Here is a 15,348-nt window from a genome sequence, read left to right as displayed (position 1 = left end):
ATATGGTACTTTTCAGTCAGCATAATTATCTGCTTACCCTGCCGGTTTAGCTCAGTGTTACACAACCATAACTGCTTGACCTACACAGCTTATCTAGGCCTACCAATAGGACTGAAGAGTAGGGAATGAGAAAGATGGTGGAACAGGAAAATTAATAGCAGGGATAGGGTTGCCACCTCTGCCGGCTTCTATCTCCAAGCAGGGGGCGGGCAGTTACAACCCTAGGCAGGGATGAGAAAGATGGCTGAACAGGAAGTAAATGAAGGAGATGAGAAAGATGGCTGAACAGGAAGTAAATGAAGGAGATGAGAAAGATGGCTGAACAGGAGTAAATGAAGTAGATGAGAAAGATGGCTGAACAGGAAGTAAATGGAGGAGATGAGAAAGATGGCTGAACAGGAGTAAATGGAGGAGATGAGAAAGATGGCTGAACAGGAGTAAATGGAGGAGATGAGAAAGATGGCTGAACAGGAGTAAATGGAGGAGATGAGAAAGATGGCTGAACAGGAGTAAATGAAGGAGATGAGAAAGATGGCTGAACAGGAGTAAATGAAGTAGATGAGAAAGATGGCTGAACAGGAGTAAATGGAGGAGATGAGAAAGATGGCTGAACAGGAAGTAAATGGAGGAGATGAGAAAGATGGCTGAACAGGAAGTAAATGGAGGAGATGAGAAAGATGGCTGAACAGGAAGTAAATGAAGGAGATGAGAAAGATGGCTGAACAGGAAGTAAATGGAGGAGATGAGAAAGATGGCTGAACAGGAAGTAAATGGAGGAGATGAGAAAGATGGCTGAACAAGAAGTAAATGGAGGAGATGAGAAAGATGGCTGAACAGGAAGTAAATGGAGGAGATGAGAAAGATGGCTGAACAGAAAGTAAATGGAGGAGATGAGAAAGATGGCTGAACAGGAAGTAAATGAAGGAGATGAGAAAGATGGCTGAACAGAAAGTAAATGGAGGAGATGAGAAAGATGGCTGAACAGGAAGTAAATGGAGGAGATGAGAAAGATGGCTGAACAGGAAGTAAATGGAGGAGATGAGAAAGATGGCTGAACAGGAAGTAAATGGAGGAGATGAGAAAGATGGCTGAACAGGAAGTAAATGAAGGAGATGAGAAAGATGGCTGAACAAGAAGTAAATGGAGGAGATGAGAAAGATGGCTGAACAGGAAGTAAATGGAGGAGATGAGAAAGATGGCTGAACAGGAAGTAAATGGAGGAGATGAGAAAGATGGCTGAACAGGAAGTAAATGGAGGAGATGAGAAAGATGGCTGAACAGGAAGTAAATGGAGGAGATGAGAAAGATGGCTGAACAGGAAGTAAATGGAGGAGATGAGAAAGATGGCTGAACAGGAAGTAAATGGAGGAGATGAGAAGATGGCTGAACAGGAAGTAAATGGAGGAGATGAGAAAGATGGCTGAACAGGCTGACTAGGTTATATGCCAGGAACTGAAATGAGGGGAAAAAGCCTCCTGAACCCCTGGTGTGGCTATTACTCCTACATAACAGAGGCAGGGCTAGGCACAAGCATAGGGGCTCTGAGCTCATTTCCTGCCCCCCCTGACGCTCCCATCTGAACAAGATCAGCACCACTGACACAGAAAGCTGCCAGGGCCGCCAGGTGTGTGTGCTGCTAGCAGTGTGGAACCCACTTTGTACATCTGCACCAGTCTAACGGTGTGACTTACGTACATTGCACGGGCAGCGTCGGTTATGCTAAAGGGGGCACAGCACCTGGACGCCCCCCCAACCAATCCAGGGCAGGTCACCCAGGGGCACAGGCATATATGGAGTCCCCAGCACCCCTTGTTTATACTGCCACAACTTGCACTTGATTCTCATTATTATTTTATGGATTTTGAATTTTCTGTTGTGCAACTGTCAGATTTAATTCTCTAAAACCTATCTAGTTGCTAAGGCGTAATGGCCCTAGAAACCAGACAGCAGTGTGGAAGTCACAACAGAAACTGGCCGGTGACCCAGACAAAAGACCAACTGAAAAGTTGTTTAGAATAGGTCCATATATCACACATTATTACACATTACAGTTTATTTAGAGGTGAGGTTCCCCTTAATGAATGTTTCAGATATAAAGGTTGATCTGTACAATAAACAGGTATAGATAATGAACATACAAGAAAAAAAAATAATTATAGTAAAATAATAACAATACAGGCCAAACCGTTATATAGGCATAAATCATAATGATTATATATGACTATATCTTGGTGCATGTTTATAGCTATGGCCATTCCCACTGTTATTCAATGTGTTTGTTACCTCACACATCCAAGATGGCTGTGAGATTGTGATATTACATTTGTGTCTTCTCTCTGCTTTCATATGCTCTTCCCTCTTGGCTGCTATTTCCCCAAATGTTCAGAGGACCCAGATCAGAGACTTCCTGTGTGTGAGAGGCGGCTGTGAGGCACGACCCAAAGGGGAAGCAGAACACGTCGGGACTACAGACAGCTGTGACCCAAATCCTGCAGGTAAAGCACACTTTGCACACTTTTGTTTTATTCTCTTTTTTCTTGTGTTTATTTTATTGTTATTGTTCATTGTGATATTCTACACTCTTATTGAATCAGCCACTGAACAGCACAACAGTTTATTCAGAATTTTATCAAAAATCATCAATTTAAATGAAATTTAACATAATAACCCAAGTAAATTCATTAGGGTTTTGCTGAGCCCCCATGTAAATTCATACAAGTCTTTCCCTTTGCCTTGGGCCTGCACGAAATATCATTTTGCACTCTCATTTTGCTCTCCTGTTGTACGGCTCTTCCAAATACGGTTATTCAAAAGAAATAATGAATTGGAACTGAATTCAACATTAGACATTTAGATGAGTCTAGGTATATTCTTAAAAAAAATTAAGGTTTGTTAATCTGAACATATTAAGTTCCGTGTCCGGGACATTTGATTTCTGACGTACTCAGGCATCACGATAGCAGAATATGTCCCCGATGTAGTTCAACCTATAGTAACTTACTGCAAGAAGAAATCTGAAATGCTGGAAATAAACCAGTAGAAATGAAATGACATTAGTTGTACGTGAGTCGTATTTGTGAGATATCAAATGCAAAACTGCCCTAGATAATCACACGCTGAGACCTTTACTTTGCAGGAAATGGCAATATTATACAGTATATTCTATTGTAAATCATTTGTGTTCTTAGTAGGAATGGAGGCTGAGAACACTTTAAATAAATAAGCAGGACCATAAAAATATTATTCATATGGCTCACAACTACATGTATGCAGAACAAAAATGGTTTTCAAGTCCTAGATATTATTGTTAGCATTTCTAGTACAGGTCCATACCTATTATCCAGAATGCTGAGGGGTTTTGTGGATAAGGGATCTTTCTTTAATTTGGCTCTCCATACCTTAAGTCTACTAAACATTGATTAAAACCACTATGATCGTTTTGCCTTCAGTAAGGATTAATTATATCTTAGTACAAGGTACTGTTTTGTTACTACAGAGAAAAAGGAAATCATTTGTAAAATTTTGAATTAATTGATTATAATGGAGTCTATGGGACGGCATTATGGGTTTCTAGAACTCCAGTCATTGGAGATGTAAACTCTTACTCAAGCTTAAGTTCATTGTTAGAATGGAGCTTTAGGATCAGCCTTATTGTATTATAATTCCTGTGTAAAGTATTACAGTTGGATTTCTTTGGAATACCATTATTGTTTTGGGGCACACTCCCTGGATGTTAAGTAACAATACTGAATGAACTAGAAATTATGTCTTTATGTGTATATAGCATGTATGGAATAAGGTAAATCAATAAGTAATTAAATATAAGGATATTGGAAGTCATTTAAGAATTACACAGCCGTATAAAAGTTTATTATACAGAGCATGAAACTTCAAAATTACTTCAAATATCATCATAATTTAAAGAAGGGGGTAGAATATTTATTTGAATTTACAAGTTCTGATGAATCATGTGACACAAGAGACATCACTAACCACAGTTATCACTGTTGGTATCACTGAGCGCCATTTATTAGGTATAAGATCTAGTATCCAAAAGCCTTGGTACCGGAGGTATTCCAGATAAGGTGTTTTAAACCCAGTAGGATTATTTTGCCACCGATATTGCCGTTTGCAATAATGGATTTATATATATATAATTGTGTCCTGCATTCATGTAGTGCCTTGAATTGGTGGACAGATAAAATATATCTATAATATATAAAAAGGCTGCTACAAAGTGAAAGTATTAATGTTTTTAAATGAAAATTCATACATAGGAAGAGATGAATAAGAATACAATTGGGATTCCTGCCACGGTTCTAATTTTATCACATTTAATAAACCATTTACAGATATTCTGGGAATTATTTAATGATTTTGCTCATTAATTTCACAGCCTTAAGTGGTCAAATGTTATTGTTTCCCATGGGCTAAAACCTTGCTAAACTGCTCCGAATTCTATCACTCAAGCGACTGGTAACATTGCAGAATAACATTGCATTCATTTCAATGCAGTTTAAGTCTATGGGGCCATTGTCCAAACCGGTAATATCTTCTGGGCCTCTTGTCATTTGCAAAGAAAAACACCAAAAAGATGATCCTTTTTCCAACATAATAAACCACAGAGTTCATTATTTAAAGCAATTTAACAGGTTTTTTTTGTTGCTGACAGTTTAATATGTCATTTGTATTCTATTTATATTTCTATTGATCTTTCCATCACATTACGTTTTACTTTCTTGTTGAAGGCCCTATTCTCGCCGTAACCTTTACCCCCGCCTGTCGGCTTCTCTTTTTCCATCCATTTTATACAGTGTCAGTTATTGTATTTCTAACTATAACCCTGGTACAGAATTTCTGCCAAAAGATATAAATCTGACATTCTTCTTTTTTTAGATTCAGCCCATAGATTAATTTGTGCCTGTAGCCATGGGGGGGGGAATTTGTCTGTAGATTTAGGCACATTTCTCTGTATAATAAAGAAAAGTGCCACTTGGAGCCGTTTGTCAGAGCCGCCTTTAGGAAGCCAAATTCACTCTAGGAATTATAAGCCATTGGAAGAATGAGGGGATAGATGGATCAGTAGGACAGTAGAACAGTAGGGCAAGATGGAGTGTTGCATAGTACCTCAGTAAGTTAGGTTGAGAAAAGACACACATCTATCACGTTCAACCATAACGCCTATATATAACCTGCCTAACTTCTAGTTGATCCAGAGGAAGGCAAAACCCCCATCTGAAACCTCTCTAATTTGCTGCAGAGGGGAAAAAATTCCTTCTTGACTCCAAGATGGCAATGGTCCCTGGGGTGAAACAGCTTCCCCATAAATCTAACTGCATTGGAATCTAGAACCTTGAACCACCTAAGGGTTCCTCTAGTATACAGATCGTTCTCCTTACAAAGTACCTGGGTGTTTATTTCTCGTCAACAGTAAACGTCCTTAAGGGGGTTGTTTGCCTTTGAGTTAACTTCTAGTATGATGTAGAGACCAATATTTTGCGACAATTTGTAATTGGTCTTCATTTTTTAATTATTTGTAGTTTTTTTTAATTATTTCAGTTTTTATTCAGCAGCTCTCCAGTTTGGAAGTTCAGCAGCTATTTGGTTGCTAGGATTCTAATTACCTTAGTAACCAGGGTGCGGTTTGACGGAAAGACTTATATATGAATAGGAGAGGACCTGAATAGGAAAAAAACGTAATATAAAGTAACAAAAACAAATGAACTATAGCTTCACAGAGCAATCATTTATGGGCTGCTGGGGTCAATGACCCCCATTTGAAAGCTGCAAAGAGTTCAAAGAAGGCAAATTATTCAAAATCTATAAAAAATAAATAATGAAGACTAATTGAAAAGTTGCTAAGAATTGGCTTTTCTGTGACATACTAAAGGTTAACTTAAAGGCATCGCATAGGTTAATATGGGTTTAGTTCTACAGGCTTGGAGCTATTTATCACTGCTGCCTTTCCAAATTAACTGACTAAAGGGATAGTTATGGGCAGTAAGAGAAAATGGACACAGTAAGGCAAGATGGCAGCAACCCTTTGGGTATTTATATTTATATATAACACATAGCACCCCCTGGACTTAATTGCATTGGAAGCTAGCTCCTTGACCCACCTTGGGTCTGCCCACAAAGCACCCCAATATTATCAATTCAATAAAGGGACCACTTGGTGCCAGTGTGTAAATGCTAGTATGATACCTATAGCAGTGTGTTATGACAGAGGGCAGTATTACAGTACTCTAAAGGAGATACAATGCAGAAAATGCCCTTGTTTATCAGCTATATAATAAGAAAGCTGTGCGTCTGTATTATATAAATGGCATTACATGCAGCCCTTACTTTCGCTTTGCTATACATGTCTACACAAAGAACCTTCATTAAAGGGGTTGTTCATCTTTGAGGCTGTTATAGATTGGCCAGTTCTAAGCATCTTTTTAATTGGTCTTTATTGTTTTTTTTTATAGTTTTTTGTTTGCCTTCTCCTTCTAACTCTTGGTAGCTTTCAAATGGGGGTCACTGACCCCGGCAGACAAAAATCTATTGCTCTGTCAGGCTACAGTTTTATTGTTATTTTTCTATTCAGATCCTCTCCTATTTATATACCAGTCTCTCATTCAAACTCACTCCCTGGTTGCTAAGGTAATTTGGATCCTAGCAACAAAATAGCTGCTGAAACTCCAAGCAGGAGAGCTGCTGAACAAAAACTGAAATAATTAAAAAAAACTACAAATAATGAAAAAATGAAGACCAATTGCAACTTGTCTCAGAATATTACTCCCTAACATCATACTAAAAGTTAACTCAAAGGTGGATAACCCCTTTAAATTGAACTAAATGTATATAATCTATTTATGGAGGATAAAGCAGTTTAGCACGGAGAGCATCTTACTGAATTTGTGACGCATCTTAAATTAAAGTGAGGAGTCCGCTACAGTGACTTGCTAAGGTAATTTGGATCTTCCAAAATGGAGAGCTGCTGAACAAAAACAGAAATAATTTTAATAAACTACAAATAATGAAAAATGAAGACCAATTGCAAATTTTCTCAGAATATTACTGAATATGAATATTGCTGACAGTTTAATATGTTATTTGTATTCTATTTTTATTCCTATTGGTCTTTCCATCACAAAAAAAATGGTTTAAATGTTTTGAAGGCCCTATTCTCGCCGTAACCTTTACCCCCCCATTGGCCTCTCTTTTTCCATCCATTTTATACAGTGTCAGTTACTGCATTTCTATCTATAACCCTGGTACAGAAATTCTGCCAAAAGATATAAATCTGACATTCTTCTTTTTTTGATTCAGCCCATAGATTAATTTGTGCCTGTAGCCAGAAACTCGCAAGCTTTTAGATGGCAAATTTTTACATTTGAGTTTTCGGGTTTCTTGCACTGAATAAATAGCGGACGTTCGAGTTTCCTATCCATAACTCAAAGCGCAAAAAAACTCGAATTCAGAAAAAAAATCAAACTTGACTGTTGATTAATCACCCCCTCAGTCCCCTTACACAAAGCCTGGGTCCATTGCAGTAAGGAGACGGCATAAAGGCATTTTGCTTCAGTGCCTTGCAACCGTAACACAGATACATGGGCATCAGCAATTCCTACTAAACAGGCAGTACAACAGCTGGTAACTAAGTAGTACAATAGCATTTACAGTATCTATAGCAATATACTTGGGATCAGTACTCACAACCTTTCTCTCTCTGGGGTACCCCTACGGCACTTTATGCCGATAAATCGCTACCCTTGATTCTGCAATGGGGATCTTGCCACCAATGTGCATCCCAACTATGATCCTCAGTGTAACATCAGTGTAACGCAAGCTTCTCAGCTACCCAGTCCTTGCCAACGCTCCTTCCTATACATTTCATCAATGCATTGGCTAAACCTTCATGGAAGCCCCTTCTTTGACTAAGTAATGGGATTTACCTGCCCTACCAGAATGTACCATGGTCCTGTCTGTAGCACAGGACATTAGGAACTCTCAGACATCACTAGGGGGAATGATGTAAACTCTACCACTACTTCCACCCATTGGCAGGAAAGTTCCTATACACAAATATAGGGTTTATCCATAACCCTATAATAGTGTGCAAGTAGCCACAGAGAGCTGTAGCATTGTTGTGCCTACTCTAGTTAGTGGGTCAAAACTATCTGCCTGGGCACCATTGAATCTTATGGTGGGACAATTCCATCAACTGTTCTGTTTACACCATGTCATATAAACAACTGTTACTCCAGTTTATTTATCTAGTGCTCATCAGAATGGGCCCTAGGTGCCAGGTTCTCTGGGGTGGGGCCCTAGGGCACCCAGTCTGACACTGTAGTTACATTCTGTAGCTGAGGATAGACTTGGAATTGACAGCTGGCAAAGGAGTGCTGGCCGACTGTTGATATTGATCAACAATTTGCAAGTGCAATCGGCTTTTTGTTCAGCAGCTCTCCAGCTTGGTATTTCAGCAGCTATCTGGTTGCTAGGGTTTTGTTTACCTTAGCAGCCAGGCAGTGGTCTGAATGAGAAACTGGAAAATGAATAGGCGAGGGACCAAATGGAAAGATAAGCAATAAAAAGTAACAATAACAATAAAACTGGAGCCTCACAGAGCAATAGGTTTTGGCTGTCGGGGTCAGTGACCCCCATTTGAGACAAAGCAAACAGGGCAGCGAATAGAAAAGGACAGGCAAACACCTGTAATTTGTAATGAATGTTTATTGCAAAGGTGCTTAGAATTATATTCTGGGTTGGCTTGTCCTTTAATTCATTTTCTAGCATGTCTCTGTACTTTTACAGCTGAGGTTCTCCCCCAATGCCTTGCGTACCTATCATAAGGATCAGCCAAGCTGCACCTACTCTAGGCAACAGTAATGCATTTACAATTAGGGCTACAGGTGTCTGAGAAGACGACTGTTATGTTAATGGTTCCATTTCCTTCCAGAGAAAGGCTGGTAACCACAACCCTCGCACTGCCATGGCTCAGCATAGAACAAACACAAACGTGTAACCCAGCATTTATATACAAAACCTTGGTCCCAGTGCCATTATAGTGCGATTGGTTCTTTCTAAGTCCATTCAGGCCTCTGAGCCCAGTAAGGCACAACCCCATTACATGACTGTGGAAGTGCCCATGTATTTAAGTATACCTCCCAATATTTGAAAAATGCAAATATGTGTACAGAATTATCTCCTATCTATGCCCAAATTGACCCCAACATCTATCACCATCCCGAGATGTAATTATAACATCATGTGAAATAACACCACAATATTTGGTCAGATATTTAACATAACCAGGAAACATTAGTGAATCTCATTGGGAAAGAATGGTATTTATATAGTGAATAAAGTACCCCCTATTGTAACATATAGGGATATTATAAGCCCCCGAGGAGTTCCTTATAATATATAGTGAATAAAGTGCACCCTATTGTAACATATAGGGATATTATAAGCCCCCGAGGAGTTCCTTATAATATATAGTGAATAAAGTACCCCCTATTGTAACATATAGGGATATTATAAGTCACAGAGGAGTTCCTTATAATATATAGTGAATAAAGTGCCCCCTATTGTAACATATAGGGATATTATAAGCCCCCGAGGAGTTCCTTATAATATATAGTGAATAAAGTACCCCCTATTGTAATATACAGTGATATTATAAGTACCCGAGGAGTTCCTTATAATATATAGTGAATAAAGTACCCCCTATTGTAATATACAGGGATATTATAAGCCCCCGAGGAGTTCCTTATAATATATAGTGAATAAAGTACCCCCTATTGTAACATATAAGGATATTATAAGTCACCGAGGAGTTCCATGACCATATAAAGAGAATAATGACCCCCTGTTGTTAAGTATAAGGATATTATAAGCCCGAAGGTGGAGTGTTTTTATACAGGTCATGGAACTCCGAGGTGACTGCTAATATCCTCATATTTTACAACAGGGGGTATTTTATTTATTATAATATACAAGTTTTAGTGAGTCATGTTACAAAAATTACATCACTGATGACATCACTAAGCACCTTTTATAAGGATATAATTTACGGTTTGGTCCCCCAATTTCATTTATTGATAATAAGTAACAATAACAAATAAAATCTGTAATAACTGATAATAACGATTTGGCCGTAATTAAACCTAATAATACAGGTATAGGAGGCTGGGGGCCTGTGTTTGTATGGATTAGGGATCTTTGTGGCATTTATTATGTAAACAGTAATCAAAATTAGCAATTGTGTAATTTTTTGTATTTTTTCTTTTAATAACCTTGAAATATTTAAACAGCAAATGTTACCTTATTTATTACAATCAAATAAAACTATAAAATAATATAATAATTCAAATTCACGATTTTTAGTGCAAAAAAATTCGAATTGTGGTAAAAAAATACATGAACCTTGATAAATAATCCCTCTAAATAAACCCAATGGGATTGTTTTGTCACTAATATGGATTCAAGCAGCTTAGTTCCAATAAGGTACAAGGTACTGTTTTATTATTGCAGAAAAAAAGGAAATCGCTTTCAAAAATTTGGGAGACGGGCTTTCTGAAATTCAGAGCTTTCTGGATAACGGGTTTCTGTATAAGGGCTAATAAGTGTAAGTTTATTGCTAATTCATTCAAACTCTTCACAGGGGGCCATTTTTGTAAATTTGATTTCGCAAAAAAAAGAAAAAATTACATATTAAAGAAAACACAAATAAAAAGAAAAATCTATATTGTCAATATTGTGTTTTTTTGCTGAATTTGAATTCATTTTCAGCAGTGTATTATTGTCAGTAGTGCCTGGGACACCTTTCCAAAGTGTTTGGGTTATTAGACATTCATATTATGAAATATTTTGATATAATATAATAGAAAAAAGTTTTCTTCTTACCTAGCAACCCATAGCAACCAATAACATGTTTAAAAAGTCACCAATACATTTTTTTCTAGCAGTTGGTTGCTATGGGTTACAAGATGACTTAATCCATATCTCACGGCCCCAAGATGCTTCCATGTAACATCTGATTTGAGGAACCAAATGAGTTGGGGTCCAACTGTGAATAGCAGGAACCTGAAGCCCCCAAATAATTGTGGTGGTAATTTAATAAATTCGTACTAAAGGGACACATAGAAGCGGACAGAGGGTTCCCGCTTGCTCAGGGGATACCTACTGCAAAACAAGGGCTTCCCCCCACTCACATACACACTCACCTTCACCCCCACAGAAAGCTACAAAATGAAACAAATCTGTTGGTTGGAGCGTGGGAGCGAGAGATCTCAGGGGGCAGTGGGTGGATTATTATGCAGTATGTGTGTATATATATATATATATAGTGTGTGTGTGATTCCCTATCTGTTTGTTTATATCTAGGAGGGAACCCCAGAGGAAAGGTTAGTGAATAATAAGGTGTATTTGTGTATTATTAGGGTGTATTTGTGTGCATTGTGTTTACCCAATAGGCAAAGAGATTATATATATATATACTATTGTCACTGTATCGCCCAATGTTCTTACCTCCAAAATGCCTTTTGGTTCATTCCCTGAATCAATATATTATCATGTATGTGTTACAGGAGAGGGGGTGTTTGTGCAAGGTGGTTGCACATTGTAATACGCCATTAAATGAATGGACAATGTACCCTACATAAGGGTGAAGACACACAGAGCTACTAGTAACAGCTATTTGTCACGGCTACTAAAACAGACAATGCTGATCGTTTACTGATAATTGTCTCTACGTGTGTTTAGCAGAGGCAATTCTCAGTAGTGTCTATGGCAGGGGATTTTCTGGTGTTTAGCAGCTGTGAAAAAGTAGCTGCTACTAGTAGCTCTGTGTGTCTTCACCCTAAGGTCTAATGGGCAACATTAAACTGGATAATTATGGTGCTTAATCCCATCTAATGATTGTGCCTATAGGGCAGATTTATCAGACTGTGAAAGTAAAGCTCACCTCAAAAAAATTCACCCACTTTCTATTTTATTGATTCCTATGGGATTTTTAGAAGTGCATTTATCAATGGAGTAGATAAATACACCACTACAAATCTCATAGGAATGCATAGAAAGTGGGTGAATATTTCTATTGGGCGCATTTATTTCACAACTGGATAAATCTGCCCCTGTGTTACCTTGTCTGATGTACTCAGAAAATACATTTCTTAAAATCAAGTTTGTCTTATTTGTAAGAAAAAGGGGGCATTTAATATCGCTTGATTTTTTCGATTGGGGCTTTTTGTCACAGAAAACCAGATTTTGACGCAGAAAGACAAAAATAAACAACAAATCCCTTGCCCAGTCTAGATCATGTGGAAGTCAAGGGCAGATGTTCCTTTTACAACTGAAAGATCTTTCTTTGCTTCATGGTTTTAGAGATTCTCTGGGTTTTTTTTACACTGGCTTTTGAGCGACTTTTTCACGTTTTTCTGCAACTTTTTTTCATTCGTACTTTATTTATTTCAGATTTTTTTGATAAATGACTGATTCATGATTAGTTAGGATTTAAAAAAAATGTTAATAAATCAATAAATCCCCCCCTAAGTGTTTCACCGGACTCTCCAGCCGATTGCATAGAAATATTTAAATACCCGAATACTCTTTTTTTCCTAGAGAAAAGGTTAATATTTGCAGAAAGGAAGCGGCGGGGCTGAACGGCGCGGCCCTGATACAAGTGAAATCCATTAAAGTTAAATAATTCATGCACTTTCCTTTTATCTATGATTTATTCATTTCTGTATTTTATTTAAGGCAACTGACCTTTAGGCTGAAACGCACCTTCTTAGGCTTTATTCTTTGTATGAATTTTTGTCACATAGAAAATGACAAACCTTGTGCGTATATTAAGGAGAATACGTCCTCGTGTACATTATATAAAATGTCTTGTCTTTATACATCGACTGCTTCCTTTATTTAAGGTTTAATATGTGTTTTTGCTGAAAAAACATGCAATACGTCAGACTAAATTCTGGCAATTTCTAATTCTTGTTTTGCTGCCATTTCTTTTATAATGAATGAAATCATTGACATTAAACTCAGCCAGTGTAGGAACATGTTGTTCTGCCCATACACCGTAATAATGAGCTGGGTTTAGCTGTTATAAAATGGCATTTCGTTGGCAGGGTATGTATTGAGATGCACAAACTTTCTACTGCACCTGCATCAAAGCATTCGAAACAGGATTAGAGACGTATATTCTGGAAACCCCTATATCTAGTGCTACCAACCCCTATTTCTGTAGGGAAATGAGAGCAGGGCAGGCAGTAACCCTTCCAACACTTTCCCCTGTCTCTGCCCCTATATATTAGGTACCTACCTAGTGCTACCAACCCCTATTTCTGTAGGAAAATGAGAGCAGGGTAGGCAGTAACCCTTCCAACACTTTCCCCTGTCTCTGCCCCATATATATTAGGTACCTACCTAGTGCTACCAACCCCTATTTCTGTAGGAAAATGAGAGCAGGGCAGGCAGTAACCCTTCCAACACTTTCCCCTGTCTCTGTCCCTATATATTAGGTACCTACCTAGTGCTACCAACCCCTACTTCTGTAGGGAAATGAGAGCAGGGCAGGCAGTAACCCTTCCAACACTTTCCCCTGTCTCTGCCACTATATATTAGGTACCTACCTAGTGCTACCAACCCCTATTTCTGTACGGAAATGAGAGCAGGGCAGGCAGTAACCCTTCCAACACTTTCCCCTGTCTCTGCCCCTATATATTAGGTACCTACCTAGTGCTACCAACCCCTATTTCTGTAGGGAAATGAGAGCAGGGCAGGCAGTAACCCTTCCAACACTTTCCCCTGTCTCTGTCCCTATATATTAGGTACCTACCTAGTGCTACCAACCCCTATTTCTGTAGGGAAATGAGAGCAGGGCAGGCAGTAACCCTTCCAACACTTTCCCCTGTCTCTGCCCCTATATATTAGGTACCTACCTAGTGCTACCGACCCCTATTTCTGTAGGGAAATGAGAGCAGAGCAGTTTCTATGACCCAGACAGCCCATTTTCCTGTCTGTCACTATGGCTGCAGGTTGGATTACTAAACATTTACCCCTATATGTAATAAAAGGCACTAAGTTTGCCCAGGCAGAGTAACTCATAGCAACCAATAAGATGCTTGCTTTTAAACAGGTGATCAGTAAATGCTATTTGTTAATTAGTTGCTATGGGTTACTGCTCCTGGGCAAACGTAGTGCCTTTTATTACATTACCCCCATCGCCTTTTGAGACTCTCATACTTTGATAACAATGCAGTTGTGAGTGTTCCTACCCCCACCTTAGGGTTACACTTTGTTGGTATATACGCTTCCCTTGCGGTGTATCTTGGCGAGGGGCTCTGTGATTGTGTGTGATGCCAAAGGTGTAAATCTCGACTCTTGAGTGGGAGAAGTGAGGCTCTGTGGCTTGGGGGTCTACACTGGGGCTGTCAATGCGTCTCTATGGCATTCGGAAGTAACTGGTAAATCTGAATGTATCTCTAGTGCACATCAAACATCCCAGAAACCCACCACATCCCTGCCTTATAGGGGGAAGAGTGGCATGTAGAGGGTTATACTCCACCAACTTTATAACAATGTTCTTGAATATATATATATATATATATATATATATATATATATATAATTATAATATAATATATAATATAATAATATATTTATGTTAGCAATTGGGTATTTATTCTGGTTACATTATTATTACTACATTATTAACACTGGATTTCACTAACCAATAGGAATAGTAGTAATGAGCGAATCTGGTGCGAAATGTGGCAACTGACGGACTATTTTGACGCCACCGCGACTTTTCTTTTTACGCAGCCACAACTTTTTTGATGCGGCCATGGCTTTTTCGCGGCAAATGCGGAATTTTGCAGTAAATCCTTGCTGTGTTTATGGAGACTAGTGGCATTAATAATAGAGCAGTAATTATGAGTGAAATGTAGTGTGAAGCCTCAGGGTGCCCAATAATGAGTTACGTTGGCTGAAAAAAGGCCAATAGTCTATCAAGTTCAACCTTTCTAAATAAACCCCAGTGCATATAAATACACATACATATACAAAACTAACAATCACTGTAGCCTTGGATATCACTTGTCCATCCCAGCCCCTCGTATAGGCATTAATAGAATTACAACTGTCACCCAGCAGGGCATTCCCCAACCCTACTGCCCTCCCCGTGACGGGCCATTTGTGTTTCCTTTAGCTAAAGTTCAAGTCTAAACTCATGTACTTTTCTATGTGAAGATCCCCTGCTATCTCTCTATAACGTTGTCTAATATACTAGTAATAGTAATTATATCATCATCATTCATGTAGAAGTTACGCAGCGCTTTGAATTAATTAAAAAAA

At 38.6% G+C, this 15,348-nt stretch overlaps 1 protein-coding gene across 1 annotated transcript in view; it reads left to right on the top strand.

The window, feature by feature from the left end:
* The first annotated feature begins 2,392 nt into the window (after positions 1–2,392).
* LOC100491070 (T-cell surface glycoprotein CD4) overlaps positions 2,393–15,348 on the top strand; it is a 42,650-nt gene continuing 29,694 nt past the window's right edge. The window contains exon 1 of the mRNA XM_031906724.1: positions 2,393–2,495. The gene's annotated coding sequence lies outside the window, so the exon portion shown is untranslated. The remainder of the gene's footprint in view (positions 2,496–15,348) is intronic.

The sequence above is a fragment of the Xenopus tropicalis genome, chromosome 7 (genome assembly GCF_000004195.4).
Source record: "Xenopus tropicalis strain Nigerian chromosome 7, UCB_Xtro_10.0, whole genome shotgun sequence".
Classification (NCBI taxonomy): Eukaryota; Metazoa; Chordata; class Amphibia; order Anura; family Pipidae; genus Xenopus; species Xenopus tropicalis.
Note: the sequence above shows the minus strand (reverse complement) of the source record. Positions and strands in the feature narration are given on the sequence as shown.